Source organism: Choloepus didactylus, chromosome 8, assembly GCF_015220235.1.
Source record: "Choloepus didactylus isolate mChoDid1 chromosome 8, mChoDid1.pri, whole genome shotgun sequence".
NCBI lineage: Eukaryota > Metazoa > Chordata > Mammalia > Pilosa > Megalonychidae > Choloepus > Choloepus didactylus.
Window position 1 is genome coordinate 136,860,311 of NC_051314.1, and position 16,118 is coordinate 136,876,428.

General features: G+C 46.8%; 1 protein-coding gene across 6 annotated transcripts in view; it reads right to left on the reverse strand.

The window, feature by feature from the left end:
- Window positions 1-13,092, reverse strand: part of SFMBT2 (Scm like with four mbt domains 2) — a 271,301-nt gene extending 258,209 nt beyond the window's left edge. For 2 of the 6 annotated variants that reach the window (XM_037845421.1, XM_037845416.1), the window contains exon 1: window positions 12,967-13,092. The gene's annotated coding sequence lies outside the window, so the exon portion shown is untranslated. Of the gene's footprint in view, window positions 1-2,375; window positions 2,428-2,512; window positions 2,537-8,448; window positions 8,652-9,336; window positions 10,340-12,966 lie in introns of those variants that run through there. The other 4 variants (XM_037845419.1, XM_037845418.1, XM_037845417.1 and 1 more) reach the window with 4 other exon arrangements.
- Window positions 13,093-16,118: the final 3,026 nt, after the last annotated feature.

Consider the following 16,118-nt stretch of genomic DNA (forward strand, 5'->3'; position numbering starts at 1 on the left):
GTAATGGAAGAGTCATACGTGTAAAAGGCTGTGAAGATGAAAAGCAGTGTTAAGAGCCAAGAGCTATTATCAATGTGAGTGTCCTTCTATTTATATTCACGCTGTCACCCAGATCACTCTGCTAATAATGCCTAACTAAATACATCTCCTCCCCACTCTTACCAGCCTTCCTAAGAAGAGACAGCCCCTGCCTCATTCCATCATCAAGTGAGATGAGCTGATTGCTTGGGGCAAAAGGTTCACAGAATTTTGCCATTCACCATATGCTCAGAGCTTGATTTACCTTGATTAGGGCAGCAATTTACTCACCATTTTTCAACCAGGCTTCATTGGTTTGCACTCAAAACAGACTGAAATCTGACACAAATTGCTGCCCCAGCAAAAGAAATGCTAATTTTTTACAATCAGATTCACACCTCAATACTAAGAAATAAGATACGTCAGAGATAATAGGCAGTCACGAGTAAATACCAGCCAACCATTCCCACAATAACATGCTGTGTCTTCTAAACCACGGTTTTAACTGCCACCTTTTAACCTCCCAATCAAACAGCATGTACAAAACGAGTTAAATCCCTTATATGGTATATATGGGTATGTGCAAAATGAGAGAAGTGAGAACCTTGCGAGTTACTTGCTTGAGAAGCGAGCACCCTAAGTGCACACCCTGGGGAGCACTTGCAGAATTTTTAAGCAGGTTGAATTTAAACATTTGGAAACGGATAGAAATGACATAGCACGTTACTGGGAGTATAAGTAATAGTGCTGAATTGTCTGTGAATGTGGCTGAAAGGGGTTGTTTAGAGTCAAGTATGTCACCAGACTATATATAGAAGTTAAAATATGGGAAGGTATAATACAGTGAATCTTGCAGTAGACAATGTCTGTGATTAACTAACACTACAAATATTCAGTTCTTTCAGAACTAGACCAAATGTACGACACTTTTACAAAGCGTTAATGATGGGGGAAAATGTACCTATTGCAAACTACCGTCTATGGTTAACAGTAATATATTAATATTCTTTCATCAATAATAACAAATGTACCACACCAATACTAGGAGTCAGCAGTGGGGGGATAAGGGATATGGGGTGTTTTGTGTTTTCTTTTTTATGCCTATTTGTTATTTTTCTTTTTGGAGTAATGAAAACCTCCTAAAATCAACTGTGATGATGACTGCACTACTGTGTGATGATACTGTGAGCCACTGATCATATACTTTGGATGGATTATATGGTCTGTGAATATATCTCAATAAAATCTGCATTAAAAAAAGAGAACAAAAGACTTTGATCTACTGAAGTACAGACCAGCTGAGTGCCATCTTACTAGTTTACTCTTTACTTACAAGTTATTTATGTACTTTTAACTATTCACTAGCTATAAATACAGGACGATGAGGCTCGAAATACCCAACTAAATACTACTATACAATATATCCTCAAGGAAAATTGACATCCAAGCCACAAAATTAAACCATTCTTAGCATATGACTGAGCTCCATGAAATTCATGACACAGAAGAGCTTGCTCATGGGGCCTTTGAAAGAGGCCTGAGATTTATAATTAACACAGACATAATCACACTGGGTCTTGACATCTTGGACAAACCCCAAATACTGGATTTTCCTCCCCTTCCCCCACAAATGTGAGGAGGAATAAATCAGGGTATCAATCCAAGTTTGGTAACAAAACTAAGTGACCCTTAGAGGGTCACACAGTGGTGTGTGTGTGTCTCACATTATCTGACACGTGCATATTAGTCATTTTAGATAAATCAGAACAAGTGTTGTAGATGCAGTCGTGAGAACTTGAAAGGTAAAGAAACCTTGTAAGGAATCCTTCCAGAGCTGAACATGTACAGGGAATGTCTACTCAACGGTGCCTAATTTTCTGAGTGAGTTTTATTAATTGATTACTTCAAGCCAGATAGATGGACATCAATAATGCCTGAGGGGTGCCACGAAGTTGAAAATGCCTAAAGCAGGATCTTCTCATGGAAACCAAGACCCCACTCTACCTGCCCACCTCTGGGGAAAGCAAACCAAGAGGGAATCTCACCTGCTGAGCTCTGTGATCTGGTTGGGGATTCTCAAAACCACCAACAGCAATTCAGGTTGTTTGTTTTTTTTTTTTATTTTATTTGAAGCCACAAATATATCCATAAAGTTGGGCATAAATCAAATTTTGTAAATCATATCATTTAAACACATGAAGGAAGCTTATTCTTTACTGAAGTCTGACTGCAAATCATTAAACAAAATAGATTTTTTTTAAATGCCCTAATTTACTTTAGGTAGTAAAGAGCATGGAAAACACTGGAGGGGGAAGCAGAGGACCTGGGTTTATACTGTAATATAACTTAACACTTACCAGAATGCACTCTTGGCTTTTTATCCACCACAAGGAACACTGTTCTTCTCATCTGCAAAATGAGCAGACTGTTCTAGATGCCTCCTCACATCTCACCTTCCACTCAAACATTTCCAGAACTCTGGGTTTTTACTTACCTGCCTTGTTAAAATTAAGTGTACATGGCGGGAGAGAATAATACATCCACTAGAACGGAACAGAGTCACAAAGAAGGAAGTATGCACTGTGGTGTAAGGTTGGTCACAAAAGCTTTCATGAAAGAGCTAGGTCCTGACCTGGGGCCTTGAGAAAAGAACAAGGCTGGAGCAGGAAAGGGGAATGGAAAGTTCTTCACGTTATGAGTCTGAATTGGGAAATGGCCAGGAGACAACAGACAACTAAGATGTGGCCAGCTGACAAATGGCCTCCAAATGCCCAGCTGGCTGCTCAAAGGCTTCATCTGACAAACTGTACAAAGCCACTCTAGTTTACAGTCAGTAGAAGGATGAAAAGGGAAAGAGAGCAGGATGTTTTGCATTTTATAGCAGGCTGAGAAGAATAAAGCACAGTTCAGTTAAGATTTGAAGACAATGAATGACAAGGACCAATCGCAAAGCTCCAAATACTATTTCTTTTACACACAGCCCCTTGCCCTACCTACAAACAGAACACCAATATGAAGTACCATCGGCGGTATGTTCGATCCCAGAGTTGGCTCGATTTCAGTAAGAGTGCGATGGAGAGTGGACTGGAGAAGAGATGAGAAAAACGAAAGCTGCTGCTCCACAACTGTCAGCTTTTATTAAAATGATGGCATCCAACCGTTCACATCTCCTTCCCGAAAATCAGGGAAAGCGCATTTTTGGCAGAGATTAGATGCACCAAGGTGTGAAGCCTTCGAAGACCTTGAAAACTGTCAGCTTCGATATTAAACCATCACCAGCTGCATTCTTTTTAACTTCTTTTTTTCTTTTTAATTAGCATCTTGATGGTAATGCTTCTCAGAAGTCAGCCTGACTAACCCTACTCAGTTAGGAAAGTCCTCTCCCTGGAAATGTCCTTCCCAGGCAAAGAGATTCTAAATCAAAACCCCAATCTTTGGGAATCCCACCTGCCACAGTACAGACATCTGAAAAATCAACAAAAAACAAAAACAAACGACATTATTACCAGGAGTTAATTAAAAAGGGGTACATGGGGAAAATTTCACCTGTTGCCAACTATTATAGTTAAGAGTAATATTTTAATATGCTCACCAACAGTAACAAACGTACCACACCAAAACTATGGGTCAATAATGGGGCGGGGGGGGTGCTAAAAGATATGGGAGGATTTGAAGTTTCTTTTTTTATTTCTTTTCTGGAGTAATTAAAATGTTCTAAAATCGATCATGGTGCTATATGCCAGTATCCATACTTAAGATGGCTTGTATTGTGTGTGACTGTATCTCAATAAAGTTGCATTTAAAAAAAAAAAGAAAACCCAGGAAGGGAGGCCTCTCACAAACAAACCTTTTTATACATTTGGAACTTGAAAAGCCTCTTCTTGATTGAGCTAACTGGGAAATTGAGGCTGAGAACTGCAAAGGAGATAAACAAAGATAAAAAAAAAACCCAGGATAAGGAACTACTGCTTCCAACTAAAATCATGTTGCCTTAGTGTAAATGTTAACCAATCAATCTAGACAAAAGAGCAAAATGGGATCCAACCTACAGTTTTCAACATAGCTAGAGTTGGAGCTGTAAATGTTACATTTATTGTTAGATTACTTCAATGGGTTTATTTGTAAGTAAAAGTATTATGAATGAATAACTCTAATATGGTTAGAGCACCCCTATTAGCAGATGAAGTGTAACTTAGGGAATTAATACAGTGATATTAATTAATAAGAGGTGTAGGCTGCCTAAAAACTAAATGTTTGTCCTCTGGATTTCTTAGAGTCATGATCTCTGACCTCTGAATCAGGCAACTGTGGGTTAAGTATCACCAGATAAACCCTCATCTTCCCCAACTACCTCCTTTAGGAGGCTCCTCTTTGCCACTCCTCTGCCCTTGGGAAAGCAAATCAAGTTTCTTCCCCCAATTTCAGCACAATGTGCTTTTTGCTGTATCCCCTTCGACTTGCCAAACATTGTCTGTCGCTATCTCAACAGCAGTCCATTCTACGGAACATTTCTCCAAGCTTTCCACATAAGTCGTATGTCTCTTTCAGACAAACAACTGGAAGTCTGTTGAGAACAGTTTCTTATGAGTGTTTCTTTTTAAACTGAAGAACTCTAACCTAGGCCACCTGCCAACTGGTACCATTTCTAGCAAGTGGCAGATCCTTTTGAGGTTGCATGCCCAGCGAGTATGTTTGTTTAGTACAGAGACAAAATGACTACTATTGAATATACACGTTTAAAAAACAACAACAAAAAAAATGTCTTGAGGGAAACATCTTTTCCAATCTAGAGATGGGGGAAAAGAAAAATGACTGACAGCACAAATGCTTCCTCTACAACTGTTAAGGATGGACCTTATGAAAGAGTCAAAGAGATTCCTCTCTAATAAAAAGATAGGCTATTTGTCACAATGCTATAGAAATAATTAGTCATGTCTTTTATCTTTTAAAGGAGGTTTTTAAAATAATGTATGCCTAGCTAGAATTCCATACTGCCATTCATCATGGGAAAAATCAAAAACAGTGGAGATCAAAGATTAAAATTAAGGAACGGAGCCAGGGTCACAGCAAAAGCTCTGAACCAGAACTAGGGTTACCAAATTCCCAAAATTTGGTTCACTTTAGCCAGGAGACTATGTTTATTTACGCCATACTTGGAACACTTTCTAAAATAATGCAAAAAGTCAATTTCTCTGAAAACTCAGGTACTTCGATTTTGCAAAAACTGACTTTTTCTCTGGTGCTTTAAAAGAAGGGAAATTAATTTCTGTTCCCATAGAGCAAAGCTTTGATATGTCAGCTTCACAGTCTGGGGTCAACCATACCAAGGAAGAGATGTATGCACAACCAGCTGATCTAGACCACAGAGGGCAGGCACAAGATGTTCACGTAGCACTCACAGAAAGGTAGCTTTTGTTTTTTGTTTTTTGTTTTTTTTGCCTTCAGTTATCTACATGGGAAGAAAACCCAGTAAAAGACCAAAAATTAAGATGAATCTAAAGGACTGTACTCATCAGTGGCCAACACTGTTAAAAAAGGGAAAATTCTAGGCTTCCCATCACCCACCTCACTTTTGATAGGATCTTTTTTGACTTCTACTTTCCACTTCTTCCAGACTTGAGAATTTTTAATACCCGTACCTCCATTAGCATTACAGCATTTTTCCGAGGAGGGAAAATAAAACTGATTTATATTAAAACCAATTTTCTAATCGGGATGGAATTTCAGAAATTCAGTATTTTTCAAATCTTTAATGGTCAATTCAGAGGGCAGTGAACAATGTTCAATTCTAACCCAGGAACACTGAGTATTTTCATGTCTATATTTAAAAACAAATAATCTTCATTGAAGAGCTCTGCTCTCCCATAACTATCTGAACCAAAAGCAACAAGAAAATCCTCCAGTCTACTCATTTCAAAATATTTGGGTGACCCCATATAAGCTCTCCAAAGACTCAACTTCCTTATGTATAAAATGAAGGTAGCAATACCAACCTGTAAAGATAAAATAAACTAATGCATTTTAAATATAAGACACAGAGTCTCACATGCAATCCAACTACTGTGGTGGGGATGTTAAGACAATGTAAGAGTAGGATTCAAATCCTAACTCTCTCTCTCACTAAGTTTACCACTTTGGGCAAGTTACTCATGGCAAGTCTGAGCCTACTCTTCTGAAATGAGAATGCTAAAACTCTTACAAGTAAATAAAATATAAAGCAGTAAGAGTGGCTGGCAAAGAGATGTTTAATTAAGCAAGCTAATTTTAATTTTTAAAATTATTTGGAGTAAACAGATTAATTCCAATTCCACTACTCTAATCCCTAGACCTTCAGACCCACCTGTCCTGTTTTAAAATGATATTTTAAATGACACTCTATAGGAACTTGCTTGGAATTTCAGACTCTTGGGTTTTACCTTGCAGTGATTCCATTCAAACTTTAGTTTTGATTGAAACGGGAAAAACACTGCCAAATTTCACAGAAAGCAAGGAAGGTATACTTCAGTATCTTTTTATAAGACGATTTTTTTCTCAGTCAATAAAACCACAGGGGAAAAAATCAAAGGAAAAAATCTGTCCCCATTTTCCCCTGCCCATCAGGCTACATACTCCTTTTCTCTAGCCACAACTGCTGACATTAATTGCCCTATTTTGCAGGATTCATCAAATGTTTTAACAAGGACTCTATTAAAATGTGTCATTTTTTTGTTTTTAAGGAAGTCAAAAAGGAACAAAACAGAAAAGCACAATGGATTCTTTCTTTAATCAATGTTAAAAACAACTCTCTTATCACATGAATGGAAACCTATGTGGCAAGAAAGTAAAACTTTTTGATTAGTGTCATCTTATCCGTAACACAAGTGACCCTAACTAGCAACTCTTGGTGAAGTAGCATTTTCACTACAGGCTAACCAGATGGGGAACATGACAATGGCAAGTTTGCATCAGAACACTGTTGAACTTCCCATACAGAACCAATCCCAAGGAACCTTATTTGGTAGCTTTTTACAAATCACGTAACATTCCTTGTTATATAAAAATTCCAAATTGGATATCTCCCCTTATTTACAATACACAGCCCTGCCTATAAACATCTTGTTTACACTGACTTAAACACAGCCAACACTTGTTTTAACCAACAAGATCATTTGTCTTATGAATTGTCCCAGGACACTTTTAGTGTTACAAAGAAAGGAAGCCCTGCCTGCTGGGAATGAAACGCCTTGAGCTTCAGAGCTGATTTTTCACTTACTAGATTATCAGACTTGCTACAGGCATCCAGCCACACGATAAACATTAGTGAATGAAGTCCAAACACTCTCCTGTCTGGGATGTTGAATATAGAGATCTATTTGCTATGGTCCCTTTTAGTCCTAGGAACTATTAGAGCAAAATCAAATCAGGTGTTTTCCCCTGGCTTGTATTTAAAGACATGGTGACCTAGCCCTGCCTGTGCCATTACCGATGAAATTTGTGAAGGCTCTATTTGTCCACACCCCAATTTTTATTTCTCCACACTTCACCTTTTCCAGAGCATAAATGGAAACACGACTCCATGGGGAGCTTCTATCAGTTAACAATAGCAGAACTTTGCTTCTGCACCGTGAACACAACTCACCACCTGCATTCACAGATATCCTGTCACCCAACTGTCAACTAGGCCAGTAGTGTTTTCACTGTACTCTGTGGACATGAGGCCGAAAAGTGAATCCCTTGGGCATAACCGCATTTTTTCCCCCAAATAGCAGCATCAAGATCCTTATTTTGTCAGTAAAGAAGCTGAGGTTCAAGAAGATGATATATCTGTCCAGGATCATATGCTAGACAGAAAAATCTCTAAAACCAGAAGCCCAGGCCTCCTGATTCTCTCCTCTTTCCTTCTCTATCAGGAATCTTCCCTACCAGAGTTGGTGGACCTCAGATCACCACCCTGAATGCACAAACTGACCTTCTTGTTTGTTGTAACCAAGCATCACTACACTAAATTTTGCTTCTTTATTTGTAGAATGGGAACAGTAAGTTGCTACCAAAATAACATGGATATAAGCACAGTCAGAGAAAGCTCAAAATGTGTCTTGAATTAGATTCCAATTTCTTTCTGGTCCAAGAACCTTTATGAGTTCTTATTTTAGAATAAGGTAAAAACATTTTATACCACTATTGTTACACGGAGGTCAAAAATTCTGAATAGCAAAACATGGAGAGAAATGTCCAAAACTGGTATACTAGAACTGGAGGTAATTAAAATCCCACAACAGACATTTTTTGTTCAAACTACTTAAAGGAAAAAAAAAAAATTTTTACTATTCTATCCTGACAAAAACTTTCAAGCTTAAATATAAACACTAGGGGATTGGAATTTTCATTGCATGGACATCTTAGATCCCCAAATGATCATGTATTAATTAAATGGAATCCTCATTCACTTACTGCTGAAAGCAATGTTTTCATCACTCAGCATTTCTTCTCAAGTTGGCAAGTCATTTGTGGGCAATGGCATGTAAAGACAGCTGAAAAATGCCACGTCAGCTAAAGTGGGCAGAAATGAGATTTGATAATATTCCCAGGAAAGCACTGGAAGGCCCTATGATAAAAAGGAGAATAGGAAGGAATAAAGACTCCTGAGACCACCAAGGTTTTAGCTCTCTTTCTTCAGGAACTATTTCAGCTTTTTTTTTTTTTTTAAGTCAAGAATCCTGAAGGTATTTATTTATTATCTAGTCAAGTTAAAAAAAATTAGTCCATAATTTCTGCAAGAAAACATAAAGAAGAAGAACTCTTTCCAATCAATTACTCCCATCATTAGTGAAATGCATCTCCCGGCAGGATGGTCTGTTTTGAGGTTCAAGGAGCCAGGATCCTGATGGAAAATGGGGAATAATCAGTTCTTGCCTATTCAGGTCTCCCCTGGAACTTCCAGAGCAATTCACATCAAAACAGGGCAGCCGTTCATACTTATCTGGGACCGGGGCAGTGTTTTACACTAGCACAGGAATGAGTCCTACACGCATTAAAAACACGGGGAACAAGAAGGCTTCAAGTGTGCATGAGCGTGTTTTCCCCTCCCTTCCTTCAGGCAGGTGGTTTAGTCCCAGCACTGAGTTAAGATAAAGCTCGGATACACTATTTACTTACGGAAGGGAGCAAAAAGAGCATGTGCTATTTTAAGTAGGAAGAAAGCAGCAGTTCCATCTCAAAGGAGAGCTCAGCCGACAATCCCTGGCCCCTCCCCTCCCCCAATACCCTTTTCCCACTCCTTACCGGTTCAAACTCCTCCTCCCCCAACCACCTCCCCAAGAAATGATGCCGAATTTAAACCTGTTTTCCCGTTCTCCAGCCTGGTGAAACACGGATCCTTTCGCCTAGTATGGACACGCCAATCGGCCTCCTACTTCCCTGAGCTACAGTGCAAGGATCGAAGCGCCAAGGGATGAGGAGGGTGGAGGGCAGAAGTGATGGATCCGGATTAAGGCAGGTTCAGCCTTAGAAGGAAAGTGGTTCCGCTCCAGATCAGCCACTGGAGCCGACAAATGCGGCGGGAGGGCGGCACTCTCCCCGGCTGGGGCGGCAGCGCGCGGGAGCCGGAGGACCCCAACCTCTCTCTCCACCGACAGTGAGATCCAGGAAGGCGAAAGGGGGACGTTGGGGTAAAAGGCAGGATCTATGATCTGTGCAAAGTCTGATTATTGCACCGAAAGGAGGAACATGTACCAGCACGGTGCCTGGCCCTTCCGGAATCCCACCCAACTCTGGAAATCCAAAGATCCCGAAAATTCCGAAAGCGAAACTGCAAGCAGGACTCGAGAAATTTGAGGACAGTCTCCCAGGCTTCCCGGCGTCGACTCGGGACTCCCGGCACCAAAACCACTAGCCAGAGTAAGTCCCAGAGGAGAGTGGCGGTCGTGCGCAGCCAGCGCCGCGTCCGCGAGGATTAGTGGATTTTTAACGTGTGGAGGTCCCCAACTCCGGAGCCCCGCAGGGCCCTGCGCCCCCTGGGTTCCAAAGGCAGTGGTCCGCCTGGCTCCTACCCGAGTCTCGGTTCCTCCCTTCTTCCTCTCCTCCCCAAAAGAAAGGGAAACTTGGGCCCTGAAAGAATCCCGTGGAATGTTCTTTGTGATGGCTCGTGCATTCACGTCCACAGCGCAGCCCCGTGCAAAATCGCGGGTTCGGGGCGTTGGAGTTAACTGTGCGGCGACGTCAGAAAGAGGAAGGGAGGGGTTCCCAGCTGAAATGGTCGTTCACAAGCAAAGAGCCATTTTAGGATGGTTTCCACTTAGGCGAAGCCGCCTCGGTCGCCCCGGGGAGAGCCGTCCCTGCGGAGGAGGCGCGGGACCTGCAGGCTGGAAGGGGCCCGGGCTGGGTCTGGGTTTGACGCGCACTGGGACACCGGAGCAAAACGCTTCCAGCCAGGAGCGCTGCAGATCTGTCCACCTCCGCAGCCACGTGGGAAGAAAAAACCTGCCGCCGCGTCCCCAAGGCCGGCGACGCTGCCCCTCGGCCCCACCCCCTGGGACACCTCGAGGGGGAGGCCCCTCAGACAACGCAGCGTCCGACTAAGTGGCAGAACAAACCAATCCTATGGATCCTACCTCTAGGCCCCTGCAAGTGCCCAGACACCAAGCACTGCAGTAACGGCAAACCTGGCCAATGTTTTCTTTCTAATCCTGTTTTTAAACGTCTGGGAGAACTTTGCAGCTGCGCGGTCAGGTTCGCAGGCCCGGAAGGAAGGAAAGCTCCCAGGACCTACCCGGCTCCCCGGGTCCCACCTCCGGGGACCTTCCCACGGACACTGCCGCACGACCTCCGCTAGGCCGCCACGTCCTGGCCACGGGCGACCCCTGTCGGGGAGCCGGTTCCTAGCCTAGCAATGTTCCGATATTCTCGCAGCTCGGGTTTGCTTGCTTTCTCTATACTGCCTTCGATTTCGCCCCCAAGCTCCACTCCCAGACCCTTCTGGACCCCAGATCTGGCCTTTCCTCGGCCCCTCGCCGCCCTAAACCCCATGCGACAGCCCGCTCGCCTGCCACGGCCCGGGAATGCCCCTCTCCGATCCGCCCCTCTGTGAGCCCAACCTGAGAAGGGACACTTTCTTCCCAGAATGCTGTCCCCATCCCCCACGTTCCCCGTAGCGTAACGCGAAAAGTAACGCGCGTAAAACCTAGCCCCGACCGCAGACCCCTCCACCCAGCTCTGAGCGACCTCGCATTTCTGCCCCTCTAGTTTTGCCCTCCCACCCCACCCAGGCGCGAGAAGCAGCAGGAACTCCCCATTAAGCGCAGCGCGCCTCCTGCACACGCGCACACACACACACACACACACACACCTTCCCCAGGAGCCTCCAGCCCGATGGCACCGAAACCATGGACAGTTAGTCCTTTTGTTAAACACCTCCCCTGCTCCATTTACTCGGGGCTTTAACCGCACAGAATCCAGCATAGGGAGGAGACAGCGAGCTCGTCTCCTGGAAAGCCGAAATAAATTACCTCTGCCCTCATGTATTTTTCACCACGTGTCAGCAGTTTGTCACGCCAAATCATGGCAGAGTCTGATTCCAAGACGCTTTGGGCACACAACCCCCCTCCCCGAACTGCACACGCAGGCATGTATGCACACTCATCCAAACGCACGCCCAGTGGTGTGCTTGGATGCCCCAGTCCGAGCCACCCGCACCCCTCCACCCACCACCTCTCCACTCCTCTCCCTTCTGGCAGTGGACTTGACACACCCTCGCTCACCACGGAAAAAAAAAAAAAAACTAGGGCAGTTCATTCCCTCTCTCTTTTCCCATTTAATTCGCTAAAGTAGCTCCTGGGGTAACTAGAGAGAGTCGGAACTAAGGAATCTCAACTCCGGTTGGGTTTTTTCCCACCTCAAAACCTTTATTTTCAGTTTTTAAGAGACACCTTAGCCCGCCATATTGAAACTGGCACGGTTTATAAACACTCATTCACCGCAGTTGTAGCGCTTCCAATAACACTTACGTACGGATCAGGCTCTGGACGTGTGTCTGGCAAGAGCATCGCAACCACTTCCCACCCCAACGCTCCCCCCTCCCTGGCTAATCCCCGTCCTTCGCCCGGGGTCAAAATAAATAAATATATCTAGCAGTTTGCAGTTGCTTTCTGGCAGATTTCACCCCAAGACACACACACACACATAAACACATAGAAAATAAACTCCAGAGCCGGATTAGGTTAGTAATTTTGAAAGGAGGTCACATGAGAATCGACAACAGGAAAGCCCCAAGTGACAGGATATTACTTTAAAAAAAAAATGAACAAAAAGATCATCCATGCTGGAGCACGCTCCGAAACTACTACTGACAATCTCATTTTAGCTGCACAGGCAAACGCGTCCAAAAGGGCGATTCCAAAAATACATACGATTTTTAATCTCTCGCTGTTCTCCAATCCTCCCCCCACCATATTCTCCCCTCACGCCTCAACACGCACACCTCCCCCCAGCCACCAAAAAATAAAAAGAAGAAGAAAGGAACCACAGCGAGGAAGGGAGCGAGGGGCCAGGGACTGCCGCGTTGCTAAAAAGGAGTGAACAAATGAGGAAGGTGCGCGGCGCAGGGGGGCTCCGCGGTGCCGCGGGCGCGCACGGAGGACACACTTTGCAACTACGGGCGGACTCCCGCACAACCGAGCTTTGCAAAGCCCAGAAAAGGGAACGCGGAGAAGGGGGATCGAGGGAGCAAAAATGACAACCCGGAGCGCAGAGTGGAGTTTGAGGCTTCGCGGGAGTGGTGGCGCTCCCCCCCACCTCCCGCCTCCTTCCTTTCTCTTTTCCTCCTCTCCCCACCCCCCACGCCAGGCTGGCTCTTGGCTTCCCTTTTTTTACACTCTGGAAAAAAAAACTGACCGGCGCGCTCAACCTGCCGGCCGCAGAGCTCCCCCAGGCCGGGGCTGGGCGCCCGGAGCGGCGGCCCGAGCGGCGTCCTACCTGGTGAAGTTTGTCCTCCCCGCGGCGTGGAGAAAGGCCCCGTGCCCTGGCACTGCCGTGCAGGGCCCCCGGGCCCCCTGGCTCGCTCCCTGGCTCGCCCTGGCTTTCCGCGCCCGCGCTCTAGCCCGCTGCCCGCTCCCCGCCGCCGCCTCCCTCGCACGCCCGCTCTCGTCCTCCCGCTCCCACTACAACCGCCTTCCAATATGGCATCCTCGCTGTGCGCATGCCCGGCACTCTTTTTTAAGATTATTATTATTTTTTTAATGCAGTGAACTCCTTCAATGACCTTTTCCAGCGCTTGCAAAAATTTTTTAAGCCAATTAGCCTGCGTTTCGTTCCCCACTCCCTCTCTCTGCCCCCCCACCATTGCGCCCCCGCTAGCGGCACAAAACCCCCCACACCGCACACTGCGCACACAGATTTCATGCTCACCCTCTCCCTTCCCGCTGCACTCCCTTTCCTTCTTCTCTTTAGCTCCCTTCATATATCATCTGCAGAAAGTTCAAATCACAGGCGTTTCAGGGAGAACTGGAAAAACTCAGCATTTGACTGGACGCTTTTTGTGTTCTCTGTTTGCTGCCACCTTTTCTCCCTCGAAGAATTCCTGTTGATGAAGTGCACAAACTTGCACTTCATCCACTGAAGCAGCGTTTCCAGTGGAAAGACGTTCAATTAAAATAAGCGGCCTTTGCCCCGCCCACTTCGCCCCACCCCGAACTTAAATTGAGCGTTTTCTATACAGATTCAAATGTTTTCTTACCCCTCGGGGATGGCGGGATGAGGCCGGGGAGAGATTTTCCAGGGAAACGTGCCCCAAGGGGGGAGAGAATTAAGTAGGAGCTGCTGGGACGAGCTCGCAGCTGCGTCCTGCCGGCCTGGGGCAGGACCCAGATAACGAGGCTCGAGCCGCATCTCCTGGGGCCACTCGAGGGTCAGGACGCCCGAAAAGGGCACCTGGCGGGAGCTGGTATTGTAGGGCGGGAAAAGAATCCTTGGAGGACTTACCAGAGGAAAGCGTGCCCTCGGCAATGTTAGAGGGAACTGGAGGCCGCGCAGCCACGTCCAGGGCTGGATTGCCAGGCGGCGTCTGCGGAGCCCGCCCGCACTTCGCCAGGGATTCGAAGGCGGGGGACCGAGGGGAGGACTTGGGGTTGGGGCGCAAAGGAGCTCCCGGGCCTTCTCCGCATTGGATGGGCAGAGACCGAACGAAATGGCCCCGGTGCGGAAGCGCTGGCTATTGCCGAGTGGGCAGCACCAAGAGCTTCCCAAGAGTGGGGAGGCGGTGGGATTCTGGTTTTGGTTTGGTGATTATTTGCCCAGGAAATAGGGAACGGGAACGTTTGGTCAGGTTTTTTTGCTTTATTGCCAAGGGGGTGAAATTCGCCCAGAATCTCCCAATTCTGCGTCCATTCCTTTCTCACAAACCCCTCTCGCCACCCCCTCTCCAACTTCCCACGAGGCGGGAGACCCGGCGGTCCTGGAGGCCCCTGCAGGCTTGCAGATACCCCAGCCCGCCGTCTCCCGGTGGCAGGAAGGGACCCCCTCTATGCAGCTGCAGAGAGGACTGTTTGGACCCCGCCCTGCCACCCCAGAGGAGCTCCGAAAAGGGGGTGGGGTTGAGGGTGCCGGTGGAGAGCTGGAAGCCGTTCGGAAAGGTTGGGAGCAGTTTTGGGAGATGCGGTGCGATGGAGTGAGGGGAGCAGAAGGTGACTGCGCACGTGAAGGGTGGGTCCTCCCAGACGAATCCTCTCCCTGATTGCGGGCCCCAGAAGGCGCCCATCCCGCCCCCCCCCCGGCTCACCGCGGCGGGGCTTGCGGGGAAAAGACTCTCCCCCAAACCTCGACCTTCCGGAACGCCTCTCCAGGGGAACCGCGGCAGAGCGCCTAGATCCCGATCGCCGTCGGGAGCAAGGAGATCCCGCGCACGTCCAGCCTGGGGAAGCCATATTACCTTGAATTCTGGATGGAGCTTCAGGAGGTCTAAAACTCCTCCACTCTTCTGTTCACTTGGGTCTTATGTGCACCAACCTCCATTTGACAGTGAGACGCCTGAAACCCAGAACTGTCTAGCGTCCCACAGTCACAGCTACCCAGCAGCAAAGTTCAAACTCCAGCCCAAGTCTGCGAACCCTCCAGCTCCCTAGGTCCCTCATCTTGGGACACTAAAAGGGAGCCCCGAGCTCTATCCCCAGAAGGTCGCAGAAGGAAGAGATTTCTCAAAGGGTCCTGGCCCAGTAGCCCCACCCCACCGCGCACCGCCTCGGTCAGCGCCCCGGGGAGTCTCCAAATTCAGTTGAAGAACGAACCACGGCTCTTGAGGCTTCGAGAGCGTGCGCTCCAGGCACTCTAATGGTTAGCTCTGGCCTTTGGTCTCGAACACCCACGTCACCTCTTCTTGCTCCTTCACACAGCGGGTCCGGGGGAGGGGGGATGGGGAGACAAAGGCACGGAGGAGGTCCCATCTCGGGAGCACTTAAGCAAAGGAGACCCGGCCCTCGCACCCTTCTCCCCGCCGAGGCGAGCGGGCTTGTGCGAGGCCGAAGTGCAGAGCCCGTGCGGCCCAAAAGGCGACCTAAAAGCCGCCCTCCCCGGAGCAAGCCCCGCGCGCGGCGCCCACGGCTTTGGCCGTGACCCAGTGGGGCTCCCGCGGCCGCGTCCCCCAAGCGTGCGTCCCAGGCCTCGCGGCAGACGCTTGCTTCCCGCCCCTCGGCAGGACTTCCGGGCTGCTACTGTTTTGAGAGAATGCAAATCGGGGTCCCTCCTCGCGAGCAGAGAAGACGTGGGTTGCAGCCAGCCATTGCGCTTCTCCAGGTTTGTTTACCAGTGTTAAGTAATTATTATGCACCGGACGCTATTTCCTCAAAATAAAAACAAATGCAAAAGAACACTTAATCCCCGGCTCGAGGATGGTGTAAGCATCATTTTACCTGATTGCTCCAAAGTAGTTGAGTTTCTTTACGGTTTTGGAACTTACACCCCTGTGTAACTCTGTCCGTGTGTTCAGAAAACAGTATGGAGTTACATTTTTTATACCCACCATGATTTAGGAACAGAACCATGAAACCCTAGTACGCCGTGGTTGCACTATTATAGAGAATCTAAACGTTGTCTATTGTGAAATTTCTCGAAGTTCGGGGCCCTTCTACATTCCT